Here is a 13,386-nt window from a genome sequence, read left to right on the forward strand (position 1 = left end):
AATAGTCTATCTAGCCTGGCTCAAATTTTGAGATGAACTTTAAGTATGTCGTCGGTTCATCTACAAACTCCTCTGTTACATTTACACACTTCGATGCCCATAAATGCACCTTGAATCTTGTTCAAGCTGAAAATTTTAGCTTTACTGTGCTAAATGAGCTATGCGGCAAATATTTGACCTTTTTCCATCCCCCGTTTCCACACTTGGCTCATTAAATCGTTTAGTGTTCCTCATATCTGCCTTTACGGTTTATTGAGATTTTTATCGTCACCACACCCAATGGCTTGTCATGGCTGTGTCACACGTTGATTGTGTCTTGACTGCAACCAGCTGAAGTGTTGTTGAGTCAATCTTAACCAGTTTGCTTTCTGAAGATGAAGAAATAAAAAATAAAAAAACATTCCTCAAGGTTTCAATAAAGTAGTCTGACCTTGATGACTTATGCCATGATTTAGTTGTGAAACAAATTTCAAAATATTATTCTTGAAATGAAAATAAACATTATAGCAGGGACTCTCCAACAGGAGTATCGGGATCCATGGGGTTGGGGTCCGTAAAAATAATAAATAAATTACTATGCTGTGCACTGGAAAAAAAAATGCATTCCTAGAAATGGAAAACAGCTCACCAATCAAAACACTGATTGGATTAGGACATATCACATAAATCTGGCACTCTTACATGAATAAAGAGGTTTATTTACTTAATTAATTTTTGAACAAATTACATGTCACAGCAATAAAGTCTTATTCTTTTTTGTATATTATAAAGGTGTCTTTCTTAATAATAACAGATACGAGTATTTCAGAAATTCCTATTTTTATTATTTTGCAGAGATTTAATTTATTATTGTTTAAATTAAGGCTAAAATCCACAAAATAATACTTCAAGAATAATTGAGCAATACCTGCATTTTCACATCCCTATTTTATATTTTTTATATTCAAGCTGTGAGTTAAAAACAAATAGAAATGAATCATAAGTTCCTCACTAGTTACTTTGTACTTATATATACTTTTTCTTGTTTTTTGTTGTTGTTTTTAACTTACTTATTCTTAGGCTACTCTCGCATAATTATTGGGAGGACTATTTTTTACTTTTGCTTTAGTTGTGAGCTAACATAACAGTACTCTTGAGTACAAGTTTAGAAAACTCTACTCACCTTGATCTGTCCCATGAGGCCAACTGCAAGTAAGCAGCGACATCATTTGTCATCAATGATGAACTGAAGTGAATGAATGATTTATGCCAATGATCATACCTTTGTGTTGAGTGCAGCTCATTCGTCTGGATAGATGTCAGATCAGCAAAAATCAGTTTATGTACACTGATGACAATACACTGTAAATGGTTTATTGTTGCTCAAGCTCGCGCCGGGAGTGACGTCATGCAGCCGGTAAATTCGGCCTTCGGAGGACCCAGCCTTTTGAATTTGGACACAAGAGTAGAACGTTCTTATTTATTAATTTATTAATTTATTAATTTATTAATTTATTAATTTATTAATTTATTAATTTATTAATTTATTAATTTATTATAGAGTAGAACTGTCTGCAGCCCTGTGAAAAGTCATTATTTCGCGCCGAACGACGTCACTTCCTGTAAATAATCGTCATTATTTTTTAAGGTCTAACTCAAAAACCTCCATTCTGAAGTTAGGGTTGGTTTGTTTAGATTAAAAGAGTCCGTTTTGCAGACTTTCTGAAATCTTTAAAAGGTCATTAATTCGTAACATTTTGATAAAATGAAAACACAGTTTTCTTCTTTTTCCCCTACTCAGTAACATTGGTCCTGTTGATTAAATAAAATAAATAAATACATAAATAAATAAATATGATAGATTTATATTAGATTTTGGTCACGTGACTCACGTCGTACCAACTTTGTTGCGAGCACTAGGGCACTACACAAGCGTGATTGCCAGATGCCGCGAGCATTACCAGGAAGGACGTGACACCAGTTGCCAAGTCCGAGGTCTGTAACGTCACAAATTAAACCGGAATTACGCGAAAGGCCGTTTATTTACTAGGTATGTAAACATTTTTATGCGAGGATACAGTAATGACACTAGGCTGGCCTTGGGTGTGAGCAAGCTAACATAGCCTGTCACAGTCTAATCTAATCCAAACTAACTCCACAATTTGACAGCTAACGTGTATGCTATTTTTCGTTACTTTTAGCTAACTTCGACAACTTCTTGCGCTTTAAGAAGAGGTACTAATTGCGGTTTATAGCCATTACAAACGTTAATTGCAGGGGGTCCTCGTTTTACGACAAAGTTACGTTACGAGAACTAGAATATGTACGTAAATATGGGCGCGTCGTAGTCTAGTAGTCAAGGTATGTGTGTAAAATTTCAAGGATTTATTGATTTACATGAAAACACATTTTCAGACTTGTCTGATGTTTTTCTAAAGATAATTCCAGTGATATGTGTTTTCCTCTGACAAATCATAATAATTATTTACAATAAATATTAAATTCACATTTTCTACAGAAAATAATCTGACAGTCTCCTAATAGTAATGTAATGTACACAGGTAAAGTCACATCATAACATGAATGTAGTAAAATACAGCAAATAAATAACTTATTGCTGTACCTCATTTTTATATTACGTGCTATGAAAACCCCCCCAGTAAGCATCAAGAATAAACAAAAATTCAATTAGTGTTAGTTAAGGAGCAGATAAATCATAGAAATTAGCATTGGAAGCAACATAAAATTTGAACCAACAGAATAACATGAACAGTGACCTGAAATGCTGTTAAAAAAAAATGTCTGCTGGATTTGAAGAATGGCCTTACCTAAAAGTATTTGACGGGGGGTTGTCAACTACAAATTAGGGACTACTGACCAATCTTTAGAGAAAACTGAAAGTCGTACTTAAGAAAAGTACACCTTTTTGATGTCATCGAGTGGTTTGTGGTAAGATGAAAAATTCAGATGCAGTCAAACGTGGAAAACAGTGGTTCTGACAAATGCACAATCATGTGAATGGCTTTTACATTCAAATTATCAATGTGATTTTTTTCTGACCCCAGAACCTTTTTTGAGTGAAGCACAAATCCAAGCATCAATTTATCAGTCAGTGTAAGTAATTAATGCAAGTAATGGATACCTACGATGAAGTGTCAAATCAAGTTGGGTGCACAAAATAGCTCATACTGGCAGGGACAAAAGAAAAAGAAAAAAAAAGAACAACTGTCACGGCCACAGTGAACAAGCGTTCAGTACTGAAATGGCTGAAGGGTACTTAGCGTCTCATTCAGAATTAATGAACAACAACTAGCAGGAAAATTATTTTTATGTAGTTCCTAGTAGTGCCATTGCTGCTTGTTAGACATCATGGAAATACAGACGCTCCCCACCTTACGAACGAGTTACGTTCCGGACGATCGTTCGTAAGGTGAATTTGTTCGTAAGTTGCTTCAGTGCTATATTTTGTATTATAATTTATGTTTAAAGCCTATATAAGTATATTGAAGGTTTATATAAGTATGTTTAAGGCTTGTACAAGTAACCTGCATTGGTTTGTACTGAAAAAAACTTTTAATAAAATGGAGAGTACGTACAGTACTGTACTGTACTGTACTATGTATGTTAGAGAGAGAGAGCGAAAGACACACACACAGTATGTACAAGTACGTAATAAGATAAATAAAATGAAGTTTAACTTACTTTTGGAAGATGTACTCGATGCTTAAGGAGATGATGGAGGAGGAGGAAGAGGAGGGTTTTATATCATGAGAGATTCTTCGTCGTCGCTGGAATCGGCTTCAAAAGTTATTTCCTGCTTCATGGGGACCGGCGTTTTCTTCCTCCTCCTCCTCGCCACGTTGCTCAGCCTCCAATAAGCTCTCACAGCGCCAATCGTCGGTATTAGCGGCGGAAAGAAGCACTACGCGCAATACAAAATCTAACTTACAGCATTTCTTTCCGAACATTTTTCGACATACTGTACGCGCAGAAATGTTCGTATGTACCGTTGTTCGTAACTCGAATGTTCGTAAGTAGGGGAGCGTCTGTAGTTGTTTGATTTGCATTCTTGCCAATCAGCAATCTTCAAATCTTTTTTTTTCTGTGCGCCATTACTAAATGCTTCTCTTCCCCTCCAGTTTCCTCGAAATGTGTGGCTTTTCTTTTACGCCAATGTTGAAGAAATATGATACATCCTAGCTACATAAAAAAAAAAAAATAGGTGTGCAGTGTGTTAAGAATTAGGGCTGAGTTAATTAACATCAACAATTTTGATGCGGGATCCCACACAGCACAAACTTTTGACTCGAGTCTCTCCTTGGGTAAGTTTTGATAAATTGCCAATGTGATCACAAGTGAACATTTCTCATCATCAGTATGTGACGTGGGCCATCCAATAAGCCATCTGTCCAATATTCGAAGGTGCATGACAGGCAACATTCGCAAGAAGAGGCAAATCTGCTTTGAAATTAAAAAAAAATAAATAAAAGATGACTGATGATGATGGTTGCAGCATTTATAACAAAATGTGTCCCTATTTTGCAATATACTGATAAACAATAAACTTTCAGTTAAGACCTTTTTGCACCCTTATGGAATGGTAGACAAGATTAGCTTATTTGTAAGCATTTTTTACACTGAATTAAAGAAAAGAGAGTTGATAATATCCTCCTGCATGAATGAGATTAGTTACATGTGGTGTGACCGTGTGTACTAGTAAATACAGAAGAGTTTTTGTTTAGTGTAGCCAAATGAGCCGTCACAGTAACTAATATATATATTTTTTTACATCCCCTCCCGATCCCCTCATTTGTCTTTGCCCGTTCCACTGATGTCTTCTCCATTACTTCTGATTTGGCTTGTCTAACAGTGAATACCTAATCATGCCTTGAAGACTTCATTCTTATCTTTCCTTCTCCCCTTTCCGTCTCATCAATGGGCTGACACTTATTCCTTACATGGAAGTGGGTTTCGTGCCATATATAGTTCATATAGGCATAAAAAAATGGCTGATGCCTGTCAGAACTTTTTATACTCGCCCGCTGGCACGAAAACACGGTTTTAAGTCAAGTGAAAGAAGTGATTACATGGAGCAGCCCTGAAAGTTCTATGTAGACATTTATTACCTCTGCTAAAGTTTCAAAGTGCAAGACGAGCGGTTTTGCTGTTAAATTACATAACAGACTTCCATGAAAGTTTCATTTCAAATTTGAGCCGAAAAAGGAGTGGATTGAGGATTTTTTTTTCTTTTATGGGCAGTGATCCAGCAGCAATCCTGCATAATTGTAAAATTCTCAATTAGCACCTTCTCTGGAAATGTGTATTATCGCCACCCACACGACAAAATTCTCTCGAGTATCTTAGCAGTTTTGACGTTGAATTTTCATTTTCAAATTTCCCTCTGTGTTAGTCTTTCATTTCATGCTCCTAACATGTCTTTGTTTCTTCTCCAATAGTTCTGACAATACCCACTGGAAGAATCATTTCACTGCCTGAGAATAAGGTAGGAATGATCCTGGGCCTCTTACTGCTTTGACCGTATGCGTTTATTGGCACAATAGTCTATTTTGCCGTCTTCACTTGTAAATCTACAGGGGCTCCACTGCCTTGGGGGTCGCTCAAAGGACCCTGGTTTGAGGGCTAGAGTTGTAGTTGAATTTGTTGTGAAAGGACCTTAGCAACAGCACAGTCTCTGTCACAGGATGTTTTCTACCTTTCTTTCTTCTCCCAGGTGTCCTCTGTCCAAAAGCATTGTTTGCCTAAGGCTAAGACTTGACTTGAAGTTGTGGACACGTGGTAGCATGTGGTCTGTCTTTAGATGACTTTTTCTGTCAACCCGTCCCTCTCAACAGTGGCACCCGGATTTATGAATTTTTGAATTGATTTTGTGACCAAGCTGGTAACTCAATTTACTTTTCTGTCAAATGTTGAAATGAATTGAAATGATCCAATGATCCATTCCGGAACCCTCCAAAACACCCACATTGTTATGTGTTTAAAAAGTAAAAAATAAAAAAGAGGATTGTATGGTACAAAAAACATAATCAATGAGAATGTAAATATAGTTATTCCATACTATTTGTGAGTAAGATGTGTGCCTTTAAGGGGTGTGTCCTAGTGAGTGACATCAGGCGCAGGAGTCGGTCAGGTTGGCCCATCTTGGTCACTTACTCAGAATGTGAGGGTCTCAGGGTGAGTTTTCGCCAACTGCAGCTCCGTGTGAGTCTTTTCATTTTGTGAGGGATGCAATATATATTAGAAGAATAACATCCGTTATATCATGGAACAATTTAAATGAAAAACACAAAACAGTACTGTACACTTTTCCTTAGTGCTGGGCGATATAGAAAAAAATTATATCACGATATAGGCTATTATATTATATATACAACACACTATTTAATTACCTTTTCTCAATTTATTTTGAAGTGACGTTAAACAAATCTGTATCAAAAGGGAAATGCATCCAGGAGTGTGCTATATAAAATTATCAAATGTTCACGAAAAATGATGAGCTCTACTTTCATTTCCTTTTGAAACATTTATTCTGCAGCTTTCAAAAGTCAAAATCAAAACTCAGGACTGCAGTGTGAAAACAAATACACTTAAGTGATGTAAAAAGTATTCACTTTGGTATGTCAATTTTCTGAATCGCTTGTCAATCCTTTAATCTTCCTTCCCGGTTGACGTACGGGGATGCCGTAACAATCACATCACTTCCTGTTTAGCTAAGTGTGTCGCATGACTTTTTCTCTCCAGAGACTCATTAAAAGGCCTGCTGTTTTGCTATTAAAAGTTTGACACGCTCCACTTAAACGCGGTACCAGCGAGAACTTTGTAAAAAGTGTATCGATCACCCAAGCACTTAAATGAATGCCCGTTTCACGACAACGTTAGCCGGTTAGCAAATCAGTTAGCAAGGCTTCTCCGTCTTTTCCCCCGTTAATCACGTCTCGTAATATGTTTGTGAGAGCTTTGATATTTTTAGCTGAAGAAGTGCTTCTTATACGCCGCCATGGAGGCTGTGATTACGATTTAAAAAAAATAAAAAAATTTAATTTACATCTAGATGTGTTAAAGAACTGAATCAAGGCAGAGCACCTTCCATTTGAACACACCCACTTTTCAAGTGAGCAGAAGTACTGCAACCTGTGATTGGTCACCTTGATTGGTGTAATCGAGTTGCTCGTGTGTTGCCTTTTAGATTGATTGTTTAAATGAGTGTTTGTTTTTGGAAAACACACTTTAAGTAAACATGAAGACCAGAGAGCTGTCTATAAGCAAAAAGCAAAACGTTTTAATGCTGAGAGATGAGCGAAAATCAAGCAGAGCAACAATTTGGAAAAACAAACACACAAAGGAATTATAATTAAATAAATCTGGAGCGGATTGTATTTTCCTAACACATCTTGGACTTCTCTTCTTACCAATTGAGCATCGTTTAAATGTCGTCGTCATGCTGAGCATTATTGCTGACCCTTTATATCCACAATGTCCTGAACTATTTTTTGATGTCGGCTTCCTGGAGGAAACGCACCATGTCGCAAAGCTTTAATCACCTTTATTTATTTTTGTTGCTCTCGTGAACATCACAACAATGAGCTCGCGGCACCAAAACAGCCTCCACTGTCACAATATGTCAATCCAGTTTTAGTACCTTTTGGGATGTGGTTGTGAATGTGCAGTCTCTAAATCTCGCATTTACTATTACTGCTATATTGTCAATATGCTCAAAACATTTGACTTTTGCAATGATGAAGACCAAACACCATTTTGAAGGTGAAAGCGGATCCGACTCAAAAGCTAACAAGGTGTATCTTATAAAGTGCCCGTTGAGTGTATACAACAGTGGTCTGCTTTATAAGTGTTTTGTGTCAAGTGTTCTGAAGCAGAAATTCGTGACGTCTGCTGATGATTGCATCTGGTTTCCAACATCCAAGTGCTCTTAAGGGAATTGTCTTGCTGGTCCAAGAATGTAGATGCATTTTTATTTTTATTTTTTTTTTAAAGCAGTGACAGCTGGTATCCTCAAAAAGTTCTCTTATGATTTGGTGTGCTTTCTCCTTGTTCCGTTTGAAAATCTGGAAATTGGGATTGGGTGTAGCTACTGTTGTGGGACATCTGCTGAGCATATAAACAACTTGTCTGTAAACCAGAATCTTTAGTTCCACTTATTGCAAGTGCCATGGCATTTTGGCTAATTTTGTTACAAAAATTTCAATTCTCATTCTACAGTCTCTTTTATCTTGTTGGTTCTTGAATTTAGTGTCAGATCAGATGCTTTTATTACTGCTTTGTTTTATTTTTGAACAAGCTGTAATTGTTTTATTAAGTTAAAACAACTTGTGTGCTAATCCATTGTTGACCCCTATTTCAAGACTTGTCTGAGATACTGCTGAATATGAATATCAATGGTGTTGTTTCAAAATCCAATGTTTTGTGCGACTGACATTTACGTTTGACTCCAATTTCCACTGTAATGGTTGGATCTCTTTTACTTATTTGTCTAAAATGCAGGGAGGTAGAAGTTAGGGCTGGACAGTGAATCAATGTCAGTTGTCAATGGCCAATAGAAGAAAACTCCAACCCCAGCATTCTGTGTGCTTGAGGCAGAGGCTACAGAAGGGGTCACCAACTCCGGTCCTCAAGGGCCCTTATCCTGCATGTTTTAGATGTTCCCCCTCTTTCAATACACCTGATTTTGAATGATAAGGATCAGGCTTCTGCAGAGCTTCTCGACAAGCAGAACATTTGAGCATGTGTTGGAGGTGAGAGAACCCTCAATAACATCCAGGATAGGGGCCCTCGAGGACCAGAGTTGTGAGTTGGTGACCCTCGGGGTACAGCATGCCGTTATATTTGTGCCACAATTACAAGCACGTAAGAGGAGATTTTGAGCACCGAAGTGTGTTTTGAGTGCAGCCGAGTTGCAGAGTGCTTGTCTGCTGAGTGCTCCTCTGCTGAGTGCGCAAGCACACACTTTGTGTGCGTGGAGTATGGAAGTGCGACTTAACTTTGTGCAAATAAATGACCGCTGCGTCACAATTAGAATATATTGGGCATTCTAATACAATGCCGGATGGATGTTGGTATAGAAGTAAAGGAATTCCCAGGATTTGATGTGGCTCTGGTGTTAGCTGGCTCTGTCGCACCTCAGCATCGCACTGAAGTCACAATTACGTAAAACAATCAAATGTCCTATGCCAACAATGAGCCTGCTAACAAGTTAGAGTCCAAGAGAACATCATTTTGCACACTTCACTGTAACTGTATAAACGATACTGTCTTGGGATAGCGTATTCCGCAAATAATCATTTATGGTACTGATACTGTAGAGGAGCATGGATGTATGGGGTGGCGTGGTTGAGTGGTTGCTTCCCATCTGTGAGGCTGTGGGTTCGAACCATATCGAAGTGTCCTTGAGCAAGACACCGAACCCCGATTTGCTCCTAGCGGACCTGGCAGCAGCCGACCACTGTTGTGTGCATGTGTGTGTGAATGGATGAATGTGAGGCTTCAATTGTAAAGCGCTTTGGGCACCATATGATGTTGTTAAAGCGCTATACAAAAAGGAGTCCATTTTTACCATTTAAACAACATTGCACATGACATTACTAAGGATAGACCGATTATCGGTCAGGCCGGTTTTCTGTGCCGATATTTGGCATTTTGACAAGGCATGGCAACTTTGAGTGATATCCAATTACTGTCTAACAATATTGTTCACATTATAGGGGTGGGTGAGCCTAAAAAGTATATCACGATATTTCAATGAAATATGCGGTGACGATATTGGTAATCATTTCAGAACAATAGATTTGTGATTGGTGCTCTGGAAGAATAGCACTTTTATTGCAGCACAATATTCAAGCCACCTTTTTTTCACAATTGAAATGTAAACAAAGTGCAAATATAGCAACCTAAATGGAAATAAAAACAGGCCTGGTAGTGTTTACCCTATGAGGTCTAATTGTAACATAACTGCTTAAAGCACATAAAGCACATTTATGTAGCAAATACAAAGAAAACACAAAGCTTCAGAATTCAGTGGAAAATTGCATGAGTAAAGAAAGTCCATTATTTTCTCCCGTGTGGTTGATCCTTGTGTTGTAGAGATGGGGGGATTCACTGTAGCAGCCAGTTTGTAGTAGTGATGGGCAAATGAAGCTTCATGAAGCACTTGTGATATTTTTTGACTCCTCTAGATGGCACTATTGGTTTAAAAAGGCAGTGGAAATTAGTGATGGGAAAATGAAGCTTCATGAAGCACTTGCGATACTTTTTGACTCCTCAAGATGGCACTCATGATTCAAAGATGCAATGCAAATGTAATCAATTTTTATTGCACTTGCCTTTATCTTTAAACCAAGAGCACCATCTAGAGGAGTCAAAAAGTATCGCAGATGCTTCATGAAGCTTCATTTTGCCATCACTAGTGGAAATGTAATACATTTTCATTGCACTAGCCTTTATATTTGAACCAAGAGCACCATCTAGAGGAGTAATAAATATACTAAAAGTGCTTCATGAAGCTTCATGAGGCTTCATTTTCCCATCACTAGTTTGTAGCGTCAAGCTTTGTACATCGCAGGCAAGCGTATTGTTGAAAAATGTTTTTCGCCTGCGATTGTTTACGCAGTGGTTATTTTTGCCGTAACCAGCAACACTCCTGCGAGCGTTATTTTGCCGCGAACGTCTCTGATTGGCCAATGATGTTTGCGCAGCTGCGCGGCAGCAACGCGCATGCCGTCTCGTCGAGAGCACGTTAGCTTAGCGGCCGGTTAGCATCACAAACTCACGTCAATTAGATGGCGAGTTACCAATCACGGTAAAGTAAACACCACGGTTTATCTTAGCCAAACAATACGCGACCGCTTCAGTATTATCCAACCACCGTCTGCTTTTTCTTGTGCTCCAGTAATGAACTTTTGTTCACGCCAAAGAACACGCACCGTTTCTATGTCTTCCTCGCGTGTCTTTAGCCTGCGCATCTCTTAACTTTTACGGCAACAGTTTTCCTGCGCAATTTGCAAACGATTGTATTTTATTTTATTTTTTGCATCATATCTGACCTCTTGTAACCAAACAGCCTCCACACGACGAACGTAGCTCACTCCCACTTTGCCGAAGATGCGACAGAACTGGCTCACACGCTTCTACATTGTTTTTATGCAGCAGCGAACGATCTACCTACGTCCAAATGAACACAAAGACGTATGATGGTACGCATTACGTCATCACGTCAATTTTGCGTTTTCAATTTTTTTTATCACCCAGAAAAATACACCGGTAATGTCGTAGAAGGTATGATATGGAACACCCCTAGTTCGCTTTGGTCATTTACTGGATTCAATTGTATTTTATATCCTTTAAATGAATGAGGAGTACATGTAGCAGTTTTTAATAGAACTAAACTGTATTCTTTCAATCCTGTGCCATTACTTGTATAGTGGGCTACTTCATGTTTATGTATAGCACGGGTATACGTAACCCCTGACATTTGACGCACATGACCTGCATTCCACAAGCATAAAAGCAGCCGAATTTCAAGGGCTTGCTGACGCAAATTCACTTGCACACCTGTAGCCTCGTGTGTGCGCGCCCATGTCATTTGTGCTTTGTTTGTTCATTTGTTTTGTTGTTTTGTTTTTTCCCTCCCACTCCACATTGTAGTAGCTGTGGTGCCGTCACATCTGCACCACGTAGAGAGGCTTGCGGAGTGTTCATTTGGTCCAGTAGTCCTGCAGGACTCTGCTTTTTAATTGTGCATAAGTGAGCACTGGTCTCTAACAAATTAACACTTAAGTGATATCTACATAATGTCTTTGCCGCCGCTGTGCTATTTTTTTTGTTGTAATTTTCAATTTGGCTGTTCGAGTCTATCGCCGCTCTTTTATCAGTTTGTTGCTCTTGTCGCACTCTTTGTTTCTATTTTGGGCGGAGGCATCTCAGCATCGCCCTCTTTCACAATGCTTGAGATGGACTGCATTTGCCAGAATGATTTTGCATTTCCCCTTATAAATTAAAAAGGTGAGCGCTGTCTGAATTTGAATTGTTTATCTGATTTGGTGCTTGGGAAGCACAGTTGTCATTATTTTTATGGAATTTAAATGGGATTCCTGTGGGGCATCTTTTCATTTCTTGCTCCCAGTTGCTTTGTCTGTAACACAGACTGAATGGACACTTTTAATCCAGACAGTGGGGTGTATTACAAATTGCTTTCACCTTTATCAGTAAAAAAAAAAAATAAAAAATTGTTAAGGCTTCACTTGGGAGGTTACACCTAAGCTAATAAAGTGTGACATTTTTATAAAAATCTTGGGAATATTTATTATGCTTAAATATTGTGCACATTTTGGACATTGAACTTTCATAATGCGTGGACATATCAGGCGAGCTATCACTGCTCCTGAAAAGACACCATTTCAGCCAGCACCACAGGATGTACTCTGCGTGGGTGTTTCGATTTTTTTCTTTGGGTTGTTGTGACACTTTTTTTTTTTTTCTTGAAAGAAGCACAGTGGTAAGTAAAGTAGAAGAACATGAGAAAAAAAACTATCCATTTGAAGTTGATGAAGATTATGTTGTCAGTTTGGACTTTACTCTGTAAGTTTCTCTTTTAAAGCAAATAAACCATCTCAACAACAAATAGCCGACCTGAAGAAGTATCTCCTTTGGTTGGCAAATGTTGGCATAAAAAGGGTACTACTACCATTACTGTGTTTTTGTGGTGTACAATCAAAGAGTCCAATTCCATATACTGTAGCTGTGTCATCGGCTATTACTTCGGCTAGTCGTTGTAAAAAAAATAACTCTCTTGTCACCCATTTATATCAGATACCATATTGCTTTTATCACTGACAAGGGCCTTTGCTTATTCACAGGACACTAAAACATACAAATCAAATCTTTGTTGTAGCTCTGAATCACAGAAGTGTTGGTGAGGTAGTTGTGGCTCACTAATGTCCTTTCTACTTTTGTCAGTATGCACTGTACTGTATACCTTCGCAAAAATAATCATATTGCCTAGCACTAAGTTGGATTTACAGTGAAGGGATTTAAACTTCTATTTGGGCATCATCCCATAGCCGTGCTCAAATAATTTTTTTCCCAGCTGTTCTGTTCTGTTACGACAACGCTATAGTGTGCTGCAGCCATGAAATTGACTTGGAAGTGAGTAAACAAGTTTATTATTGACCTTGTGCTTCAACCACGCCATTGTTAGCGTTGTTTTATAGAAATTATGATTTCTGTTGGTTAATAACTTGCTTTATTATTTTAACGTAAAGGCTCATTGTTTTTCAGCCACATCATCTAGTACAGTCCATTCAAGGTTGATGCGCTATTATTCTACCTATTTATTTTACAGAAAGGCAGCATGGCTAGAATGGGGGGGGGGGGTGGAAT

The 13,386-nt window shown here is 38.2% G+C and overlaps 1 protein-coding gene and 1 long non-coding RNA gene across 3 annotated transcripts in view; one reads left to right on the forward strand and one right to left on the reverse strand.

The window, feature by feature from the left end:
- Positions 1 to 252: 252 nt before the first annotated feature.
- On the reverse strand, positions 253 to 1,368 carry LOC144048824 (uncharacterized). Its single transcript, XR_013293432.1, has 3 exons — positions 1,262 to 1,368; positions 1,163 to 1,185; positions 253 to 368 (listed from the first exon to the last, which is right to left on the reverse strand). It is a non-coding gene; the product is annotated as an uncharacterized LOC144048824 (long non-coding RNA).
- A 530-nt stretch (positions 1,369 to 1,898) lies between these two features.
- The window catches only part of gpat2 (glycerol-3-phosphate acyltransferase 2, mitochondrial), an 88,829-nt gene continuing 77,341 nt past the window's right edge, over positions 1,899 to 13,386 (forward strand). For both annotated transcript variants that reach the window (XM_077561162.1, XM_077561161.1), the window contains exons 1-2: positions 1,899 to 1,974; positions 5,436 to 5,482. The gene's annotated coding sequence lies outside the window, so the exon portion shown is untranslated. The remainder of the gene's footprint in view (positions 1,975 to 5,435; positions 5,483 to 13,386) is intronic.

The sequence above is a fragment of the Vanacampus margaritifer genome, chromosome 3, assembly GCF_051991255.1.
Source record: "Vanacampus margaritifer isolate UIUO_Vmar chromosome 3, RoL_Vmar_1.0, whole genome shotgun sequence".
In the NCBI taxonomy this organism is placed as follows: domain Eukaryota; kingdom Metazoa; phylum Chordata; class Actinopteri; order Syngnathiformes; family Syngnathidae; genus Vanacampus; species Vanacampus margaritifer.